General features: G+C 42.0%; 1 long non-coding RNA gene across 1 annotated transcript; it reads left to right on the forward strand.

The window, feature by feature from the left end:
- Positions 1-3,293: 3,293 nt before the first annotated feature.
- On the forward strand, positions 3,294-8,566 carry LOC135562862 (uncharacterized). Its single transcript, XR_010460142.1, has 2 exons — positions 3,294-7,932; positions 7,965-8,566. It is a non-coding gene; the product is annotated as an uncharacterized LOC135562862 (long non-coding RNA).
- Positions 8,567-11,429: the final 2,863 nt, after the last annotated feature.

Genomic DNA, 11,429 nt, shown 5'->3' on the forward strand with positions numbered 1-11,429 from the left:
AGTGTACTGTATGTTAGGCATGCACTGGGCAAAAAGGGTCCATTTCACCTGGGGAAACAAAGAAGTGAGAAGCTGTTCAGAAAATACCTCAAATACAATTCATGCAAAACTGAGTAGCTAATTTGAGATGTTTTATATATCTTAATAACTAGAAACAAGAAAGTTAGCTAATTTGGCCAGCACTGTAACTGGTAGCCTAGCAACAATAATCACTCTTTTCTTCTGTGGAGTTCCAAATGTCATTTTTGAATTTGGGCACCACAAATGAGTGTGTTGAACTCACAACTGGAGAAACAAAGAAGTGAGAAGCTGTTCAGAAAAGACCTAAAATAAGTTATCTCAAAACTGAGTAGCTAATTTGAGATGTTTAATTTACCTTAATAACTAGAATCAAAATAATTTGCTAATTTGGCCTGCAGCCAGTAACTAGCGAGGCATGATAGGGGGCAAAAGCTAACTGGTAGCCTAGCCAGCTAACAACAAAATTGCCTTCCTTTCAGGCAAAACATTTTTTTACCCCCTATCAAGCCTCAAGGTGACAGATAACGTTTTAAAACGTTTAGGTGTATTTTGTATTACTGGTTAGTATACGCTAGTGTAGAGGACTGCTAATTCCTATGTAGGTGACATTACATTACTGCTAATTCCTATGTAGGTGACATTACACTACTATAGCTGAGACACATAGTAAAACAGGTCGGGCCCCATACAGGATATTTCTCACATACACACTCACTGTAATCATCCAGAACACTGTCACAACAGGATACTCCTAGCCACAGGTGCTAGCCGGCAGTTCGGCCACAACTCCCCTGAAGATAGGGACGCACACACTTTACACACTGACCCCAGAAGACAGGGACGACGCACATACAGTACACACATAGCTGCCGAGGACACCCAGATAAGACACCCACAGATTGGCAGAAAGCCTAGACTTAGTGACTGAAGATAGCGCACACACCAGATCTCCTTTTCAGCTGAACATGGTGTGACGACCAAGAACAGGCATGGCAGGATTCTACGATGACGGACAGACAACAGAGCCAATGCCGGATGACTACACCCCAGCCTGATCCAATCCGAAGATCCGATCTCCTAGATATCAACCTACTTTCTGTTCTGTATATGAAGCTTGTACCCATTGTTAGCTAGTGCCTTTTTGCTAGTCTCTGATGAGCTAACAGAGGGGCCCGTATATACGCTGTACCAGATATCTCCACTCTGAAATAAACCTGTCGCTTGTCGTACAATCTACCACCTTGTCTGCATCGATCCTTGACCGACTCACCCTTTATCATATCCCATTATTAACAGAAATGGTAGCAGAGGATGGTTAAATAACGATCCATCAAAGTGAGTTGATTTGGGTGTGAGAGGGAGAGAGGGTGAAAGGACGATTCACGGAGGACAGAGGTGAAGGAATTCGGGGGAGGACAACAATTCTGCTCAACTCGGTAAACTGATCACAAGGCGCACCACAAACAAGGTAAGCAAAACCTGTTAAATCAAACTTTGCATATTTTCGTATAGTCTTGTCTAAATTTTGATCAGTATTACCGAGTGAGTATGAATTCTTGTGTAAATTTATAATTTGCTGACAAGTTTAAAGTACAGTGAAGTGAATATATGTGGTGACAAACCGGTGACGACCGGGTGATTTAAATCATTGATGAGATATCAGTAGGGGTCAGCACAGTCTGATAGCTTTCAATTGATGAGAGATCACTTTAAGGCCTAGGATAGTCTCGATAGGGATCAGGAATAGAGATCAGTAGGGGATAGTTAACTACTATTCATTAAACCTGGCGCCGAGGGGGACAAATTGTAATTTTGTCCTGTGGCCCGGTCTAGGCCAGTCTGATAAGAGATTCTCTGATAAGGATCGGACATGTGTAATAAACTCTGATAGGGGTCAGCTCGATATGGATCAGGAATAGAGATCAGTAGGGGATAGTTAACTACTATTCATTAAACCTGGCGCCGAGGGGGACAAATTGTAATTTTGTCCTGTGGCCCGGTCTAGGCCAGTCTGATAAGAGATTCTCTGATAAGGATCGGCTTTCAGGGGTCAGAGATATAACGTGTTGTTTTGTCTTGTTTTGTCTATTTGTAACTGTTTATATTAAAATGCAATGTGCTTGTAATTGTTTCCATTAAGATTGTTGGTGGTTAGATAGAGAGAGAGAATTCAATAAGGGTTATTTGATAAATCCAAAACTTCTATGTTGTATGCACCTATGACTTCTGTGTTAAATGTATAATCAGGAACAAAATGACTGATGTATAATTGAAATAAGATCTGAGCACAATATTCAATATCGAGACTAAATAGTCGAATTGATCTCTATACAAACCCATGCGTTTTTTCTCAAACTGAATATACGAGGGAGCAGCTCTGAAATAAGGCAGAGTACGTGGCTCCAGGAATTCATCACGGGTATTTACCAGTGACGGGCTAAGTATACTCAGATAGTCTGAATATATATTTCAATTGGTCAAAATATACATATATATTTACTAAAATATACAATACATGACAAATGGTGACCCCGACGTGGTCTGGTAAAGGACATCGCTGGACATTGGTGTGCCAGCCGATTGGCCAGTACTGTCGTCGGACGGTGTGTCTCACAAATCCTGACCGGTCAAATAAAAAGGGTAAGCAGACACCTGTTGTGAAAAACTAAAGTTCTGCACATTGGAGTTATCCAAATTTAGTTTTGTGAGATACCTGTTTGATGTAAGTTACTAAATTTAAACTACAATGATGTGTGAGATTGGAAAATAGTTGAGAAAGTAATATCTCCATTGGCAACTGCAATTTTATTATTGATCAACCATACTTAATGGTGCATTGTGTATGGGATGTACTAGTATGCCTGGCTGGTAGGTGATAACAGAGAACACTTACTACATGTATGAATGATGGGTAACGGGTGGCCACCAAAGCTTGAATGGATAGTCTGGGACTACATGCATGAGTGGTGGGTGACGAGTGATCACCAAAGTGCGAATAGAAAGCCATATGATGCGAACGTGATGTATTAGGCAGGGCCAAGTGTGAATGACGGATATTTAAATTGATTACTCTGACTTGAGACCGATTTAGCCTTCGGGAAAGGGTCTCTCTAAGGTCCTAACAAAGCATAGGTGTGTGTGAAGTACATGGGGTAGTGAAGAAAAGGTGATAATCCGGGGGACACTAGACTTCTTAATACCCTAGGGGACCCACAGTGCATAATTGAGTTCTTACTTTAGACATATTGGGGGCCGATTTAGCCATAGGAAAGGGTACCACTTGGGTTTTAGTAAAGGCGTGGGTTGTTGGCAGTATTGTAGTGTACATGGAATGTCGTTGGAAATAGAAAAGGGGTTGAGAACGCTGAAGTCCATTCTAGAATTCAATAAAGGCAGAGAGGATAAGGAGTGGAGGAGACGGGGTGAGAAGCTGTACAGAGAATGGACAGAAGGTGGGGCTATTGCATCTCCTACTGGTCTGCTTGCTGGGGAGAACGAAGATTTGTGTGTGTCTGGTGTAAATTGAAGTTTACGGGCGTAAATGAAGATTTGTGGAGCTGGTAACCGTGAGAATGTTGAAAAAGTCGCAGGCTTGCTGATGAGAGTTATATCATAGAATATTGGGGGGTGTGCATGACTGTTGGAAAAGGTGTTCAACTCTATTAACGTAAAATTCTGTGTGTAGAGTTATATTATGAGGTTTGAACTATACTAATATTGTGGAATTACATAATCAACATCTGAACATACTTACGTTAAACATTAATTGAGCCACTGAGTAATAGATAAGATATACACTAGGTACGGGGCGACGGGTGTGGTCGATGTAAGACGGGAGTGGTGTTCTAACCAAGTGCTGAGAAATAAGGTAGATTTATTTTGTTCTTTTAATTAATTTACACAAGTACTTCCCGGTTATTGATTTTGGTTTGATTGTTCAGATAACACCACTGAAATTAAACAGGAGGTTAAGGTATACTAACATTAGAATCTGTTTTCATTATGGGGAACAATGGAAGGCCCGCAGAGGGGATTGCAGGCTGAGGTTTTTATGTTAAAGGGACAGTGCACGTTTATCACAGTTGTTTGTGTGTCTAATGGCTGGGTATCTAAGAAGTATTTTTGGGGAGACAATTTGGAGAAACACGAATAAAACATGAAACACTGAGACAAATTATTTGAGTTTGAGGGGATTATCATAATTATTAGGTTTTGTTTTTGTAGTAAACGTTTGGGTTAAGGGGATTTTCACGTTCCCAGAGACATGGTATTTTACAGATAGGGGAAAAGGCAGACGGAGGGGCCCTCCGCCCGCACTGCAGAGACCTTGAAAGTTGGAGAGAGCAGAGGAGAGGTTTTGGAAAGGGGGGGCAGGACAGGCAAAGATAACAGTTGCTGAGTGGAGACAGGGGAGAGAGTTGGACATGTGGAAAATGATGGGGGCGCTCCTTCATGATGATGTCAGACATAAGGATAATATACTAATCTTACCTAAGTCATGATTTAGAGTAGGTAAGGTTGTTACCTGGGCAGAGCCAGGTATCAAAAGGGGGATGGGTAAATGTGGACTAGGATAGGATGGGGCCGATTGGATAAGAAACTAATAATTAAATATGTAAGCTAACAATTGGGCATAGAAGTTAAAGATATAATCAGATAAAACATATGAGAAATTGTTTGTTAACCAAGCCTGTATGTCCAGGATTTTATGCATTACAGGTGAACTACAGGTGAAGTCACTCAATCCAGTCCCAGAGGCTTGGGGACCATAGATGACCCCTGGTGACAGCTAGCTGAAAGAGCTACCCAGATTCATATCGCACGGCGGAAGGGTAAGACACTTTTTCACTGTCGGACATTAAAACAGTGTTCGAGAGAAGAACTGAATTAACAGAATTCGGGGGCCAACTCTCGAATGAAGTAACCCTACCTGTCCTATCACCCCTGTTTTTGTTCATAGAAGTGAGGATGTGTCTGGCTCTGGCTAGTGATGTGTATTTTGTTCCAAAATAAGCATAAGAGATCCCTAGATCTGGTATTTGTAAGTCGCTCTGGATAAGAGCGTCTGCTAAATGACTTAAATGTAAATGTAAATATAGACAAGAAGTTAGAGTAGAGATTACATGATAACCGACTTCGGACAGTTCTAGGATTGGAGAAGAGGGTATCCTTATAGCATGGGGGATCCCACAAGGGTGGATAGGTTTTCCATGATATGGGGAAACCTGGGAGCAATGTTGAACTTTGTAAAGGTGATGAAATCCTACTAACCATCAAAACTATTAAGCTCTCTGATGCAGGCACTCACACCCTCGGACTACAAAGGACGAGGACAGACATGATGGGTGTGTTTTCTATTAAGGTACTGCCAAGACCAGAGGTAACCGGACACACTCCTCTACCACCACTGTGTTAAAAATACCATTCAGGTAATTAATGTTAGAGACTATTCGGCTATTGATCAATTAGGAACTGAGACTGGTTTTGATAGTAGGGACAATTTGTGGCTGTCTTATATGAGGTACACAGCTAAAACCCTGAGAGGAAAGGACTGCATTATTTGTAGTCATGCTAGACCTGTTCTGGCTACACACCCATTTGCTGTAGGAGAAGGAGAGGGGTGGTTGTGTATTCTGGGAAGTTTTTACCAGGTTAAGCCCAATTCAACCCTCTGTTCCTCTTTGAGCCTTGTGTTTCCTGCAGTACCTCCTCATCGGGCCATTTGGGGTGTTGAGGCATGGGGGAAATTGCAGTTGCATCACGGGTACAGGTAATGGCATTGATTATGGGAGATTGCCTGAAGCTGATTGCAGTAGTAACATAACCATTAATTCCACTTGGCCAGTTACAGGCTGATGTGAGGTGGATGAGTGGAGCCAAGAGTGCTGAGACCCATTCTTAGAGGAGAATGGCAAGGTATGTGTGCTCTGACCAGTTTGATAATTCCACTGACCATTGTTGATGTTACTGCTGAACAGCTGTTGGGTTCTGTATCCAAGGGACCTGAAAACATTCCATCCCATGGGAGACATAGATGTAGTACTCCATGGACAGAGAATGTAGTTGACATAAACACTAACCTGTTGGGTGTGCCAGTGGGGGTTCCTCATGAGTTTCAGGCCTTGGGTAGGAATGATGGACTCTGGCACTTACTACCTACTATGGGTCCAGCCATGGTGGATGCTAGACAGACTGCATGGATTAATTATATCTACTATAATCAACTCCCGTGATGCACTCACTGGTATGTCTGAACAGCTTGGGGCCACATTTGGGGTTTCCAGACAGAATAGACTTGCCTTGGATATGCTTCTTGCCAGTCAGGGGAACGTTTGCAAGATGTTCGGTAAACAATGTTGCACGTATATTCCTAATAATACCAGTCCAGATGATATCTAGGGCGGGCTTGATGCACTATCTGATAAGATGAGGTCCACAGGGGGGGTGGAGGAGTCTGTTCTCTTGGCCTGGTTTGGTAAGTACACTGATATGATGGTTACTGGATTTCTGACCCTAATTCTTGTATTATTTGTTATTGATGTGATGTGCTGCTTGCATCATACCGTGTTCTAAGAAATATGTTACAGATATGGTGAAGGCTTCAGGCATGTTGCCTTTGCTTGATGCTCCAGTTGGAGATGCCGATACGGAAGCATGCTTTCAGGAGAGGATGGGACTGACTGAGGATGACCCATGGTATGCTGTGGGTGAGGTAGTAGAATAATTTTACACCACCACAGTTCCTTGTTATAAATTTTTATGATAGGTTTTCTTTCCAGTATGTTTGTTCTCCCTGTTGTAAAGGTTTAGAGTCCCTGGGTGGCAAGGAGCCCACCTGGTACAGGATAGGAGTAGCTGAGAGGACCAGATGGTTTCTAATAATTCTTTCCTCTGTTTTCCATGACCAAAGTTTTATCCTACATCTTACATGTCAATAACAATAAAGTTTTATCCTGTTTTTGATAAGTGACACCCTTGTGGGTGACAAAAGGGGGAAACGCATATAACAATAGACATATATCACTTGTTATTAATAATAAACTTTTTATTATTTTCATGAAATGCTATGACTGCTGAAATAAAGGATAATGAGTGTCAAAAGGGGGACTTAAATTTCACACCCTTGGGGTTATTTTACATTATAGCCATTACCATATATATGATTGAATATTATCTGCTGTTGCCTTGGGTGGATGTGTGTATGTGTTATGTTCTCTAGCTGATTTGAAACATTGTTAAAAGTATCAGGGCCATGGAACTTTCTCATGCTGGGAAAATACAGAAGGGAGGGCACATTCAGAGCGTGGGGTTGCGAGAACAAGCAGTCTTTTGTTAGATAACAGGAGCCAGGTTCGAGATAACGGTATGGAGCATGAGACCCATCTTTTAGTTTTTGCAGCCATTTTAGTGTTGTGCGGCTGCGGTTGCATTCCATGTATCCGGTCCCTTACTGCTAGAGTTATCTCCAGAGCTATTGACCCTTCTTCCCTTCCCAGATGTATCCTCTGCTTGCTAATGACCTGCCAGAGTTTGAGGATGAGGTGGAGAATACCCATTAGAGCGTGTCACATCTCTTTGGAGATGTGAAGAGAGGGTATCACAACTTTTTCCTGCTGGAAAAGGTTGGCTTATGTGGACAAACATTTTACTTATAGCTTAGAGCTGTTGTTCTCCGCAATTGTTAAATGAGGGTTGTAAGTTCCTAGGTGGCTGGTAGCCAACTTAGTACATAGTGGGATTGAGTGGAGAACTTGGTGGTAATACATATACATCCATTTCTTTTTAATGTTGTGCCTTTTTCATAGCCCCTTTGGGAAAAGTTTTTTTGTATCAGAATCTAGTTAGGTTGTGTCACGTCTCTGGGGAGACGTGAAGAGAGGGATTTGTAGAGGACTGCTAATTCCTATGTAGGTGACATTACATTACTGCTAATTCCTATGTAGGTGACATTACACTACTATAGCTGAGACACATAGTAAAACAGGTCGGGCCCCATACAGGATATTTCTCACACACACACTCACTGTAATCATCCAGAACACTGTCACAACAGGATACTCCTAGCCACAGGTGCTAGCCGGCAGTTCGGCCACAACTCCCCTGAAGATAGGGACGCACACACTTTACACACTGACCCCAGAAGACAGGGACGACGCACATACAGTACACACATAGCTGCCGAGGACACCCAGATAAGACACCCACAGATTGGCAGAAAGCCTAGACTTAGTGACTGAAGATAGCGCACACACCAGATCTCCTTTTCAGCTGAACATGGTGTGACGACCAAGAACAGGCATGGCAGGATTCTACGATGACGGACAGACAACAGAGCCAATGCCGGATGACTACACCCCAGCCTGATCCAATCCGAAGATCCGATCTCCTAGATATCAACCTACTTTCTGTTCTGTATATGAAGCTTGTACCCATTGTTAGCTAGTGCCTTTTTGCTAGTCTCTGATGAGCTAACAGAGGGGCCCGTATATACGCTGTACCAGATATCTCCACTCTGAAATAAACCTGTCGCTTGTCGTACAATCTACCACCTTGTCTGCATCGATCCTTGACCGACTCACCCTTTATCATATCCCATTATTAACACTAGCTAACTAACTTAGCTAGTGTATACGAAATACACCTAAACGTTTTAAGGAAGGCAATTTTGTTGTTAGCTGGCTAGGATACCAGTTAGCTAACTAACTTAGCTAGCAACTTCGCTAGCTAGCTTGTTCTAGATAGTTTTCTCATCATGAATGAAGACGGTAGAGTAGCTACCTTATGTTATGATTACGTGAAATTATTAATGATTTATGCATTTACAGTTTGGAGTGGATCACAGTCCGACACTACCACCACGTTGGGTCTGGACTGTGAGGGACCACCACTGACATGATGACCCAATCTGCATCCATCTCATCCATTTTTATTTTCTGTTAAATATACTGAACTAAATGCAACATGTAGCTTTGGTTCCATGTTTCATGAGCTGAAATAAAAGATCCTAGAAATGTTCATTACGAACAAAAAGCTTATTTCTCTCAAATGTTGTGCACAAATTTGTTTACATCCTTGTTAGTGAGCATTTATCCTTTGCCAAGGTAATCCATCCACCTGACAGGTGTGGCATATCGAGAAGTTAATTAAACAGCATGATCATTACACAGGCGCACCTTGTGCTGGGAACAATAAAAGGCCACTCTAAAATGGGCAGTTTTGTCACAAAACACAATGCCAAAGATGTCTCAAGTTTTGAGGGAGCGTGCAATTGGAATGCTGACTGCAGGAATGTCCACCAGAGCTGTTGCCAGAGAATTGAGTGTTCATTTCTCTACCATAAGCCACCTGCAACCATGTGGACAGCTGATGAAACTGAGGAATATTTCTGTCTGTAATTAGGCCCTTTTGTGGGGAAAAACGACCTGGCTCCCGGGTGGGTGGGCCTATGCCCAGTCGTGAAATCCCAAGATTAGGTAGGGCCTAATGAATTCATTTCAATGGACTATTTCCTTATATGAACTGTAACTCCGTAAAATCATTGAAACTATTGCATGTTGTGTTTATATTTTTGTTCAATATATATATAAAAAAAAACATAGCAAAGATAGGTCTAAATTTGCATCTTTACAGAAAACGTATGTTGTGATAGGAGCTCTGGACTTGCTGTGCTGCATTTTTTAAACAAATAGCAGAGATGTGCTTTGGAAATAGCAAATTGGATTAAATATGACGATGTTGGCCTTTGCGTGCCTTCTAACCTACTACTGAATATTATGCAAACATATGCTCAGATCTAACATACGAGGATGAATATTAAAAATTAAATATCATGTAAGGATATCTATTGAAATTATGCATTTAAAAAAATATGGATACATAAATTATCAGGTAATGACTAGAGATTATACATTTCTGAAAATATGTGGATTCGTTCATGCCTAAGTATAAAGGCTTAGATATGCCAGCATGTTGACACATACCTTTCCAGAGTTTGAATATTCTATAAATATGTAAACGGGTGCCATGCGCATCAGTTGCGTGTCTTGAATGTATCTCAGCCCAGATACAGTTGAAGTCTGAAGTTTACATACACTTCAGCCAAATACATTTAAACTCAGTTTTTCACAATTCCTGACATTTAATCCTCGTAAAAATTCTCAATTTTAGATCAGCTAGGATCCCCACTATATTTTAAGAATGTGAAATGTCAGAATAATAGTAGAGGGAATGATTTATTTCAGCTTTTATTTATTTCATCACAATCCCAGTGGGTCAGAAGTTTACATACACTCCATTAGTATTTGGTAGCATTGTCTTTAAATACACTGCTCAAAAAAATAAAGGGAACACTTAAACAACACAATGTAACTCCAAGTCAATCACACTTCTGTGGAATCAAACTGTCCACTTAGGTAGCAACACTGATTGACAATACATTTCACATGCTGTTGTGCAAATGGAATAGACAACAGGTGGAAATTATAGGCAATTAGCAAGACACCCCCAATAAAGGAGTGGTTCTGCAGGTGGTGACCACAGACCACTTCTCAGTTCCTATGCTTCCTGGCTGATGTTTTGGTCACTTTTGAATGCTGGTGGTGCTTTCACTCTAGTGGTAGCATGAGACGAAGTCTACAACCCACACAAGTGGCTCAGGTAGTGCAGCTCATCCAGGATGGCACATCAATGCGAGCTGTGGCAAGAAGGTTTGCTGTGTCTGTCAGTGTAGTGTGCTGAGCATGGAGGCGCTACCAGGAGACAGGCCAGTACATCAGGAGACGTGGAGGAGGCCGTAGGAGGGCAACAACCCAGCAGCAGGACCGCTACCTCCGCCTTTTTGCAAGGAGGAGCAGGAGGAGCACTGCCAGAGCCCTGCATGTGGCTGGAGTGTGTCAGCAGTTCCTGCAAGAGGAAGGCATTGATGCTATGGATTGGCCCGCCCATTCCCCAGACCTGAATCCAATTGAGCACATCTGGGACATCATGTCTCGCTACATCCACCAACGCCACGTTGCACCACAGACTGTCCAGGAGTTGGCGGATGCTTTAGTTCAGGTCTGGGAGGAGATCCCTCAGGAGACCATCCGCCACCTCATCAGGAGCATGCCCAGGCGTTGTAGGGAGGTCATACAGGCACGTGGAGGCCACACACACTACTGAGCCTAATTTTGACTTGTTTTAAGGACATTACATCAAAGTTGGATCAGCCTGTAATGTGGTTTTCCACTTTAATTTTGAGTGACTCCAAATTCAGACCTCCATGGGTTGATAAATTTGATTTCCATTGATAATTTTTGTGATTTTGTTGTCAGCACATTCAACTTGGTAAAGAAAAAAGTATTTCATAAGAATATTTCATTCATTCAGATCTAGGATGTTATTTTAGTGTTCCCTTTATTTTTTTGAGC

Source organism: Oncorhynchus nerka, linkage group LG20 (genome assembly GCF_034236695.1).
Source record: "Oncorhynchus nerka isolate Pitt River linkage group LG20, Oner_Uvic_2.0, whole genome shotgun sequence".
Classification (NCBI taxonomy): domain Eukaryota; kingdom Metazoa; phylum Chordata; class Actinopteri; order Salmoniformes; family Salmonidae; genus Oncorhynchus; species Oncorhynchus nerka.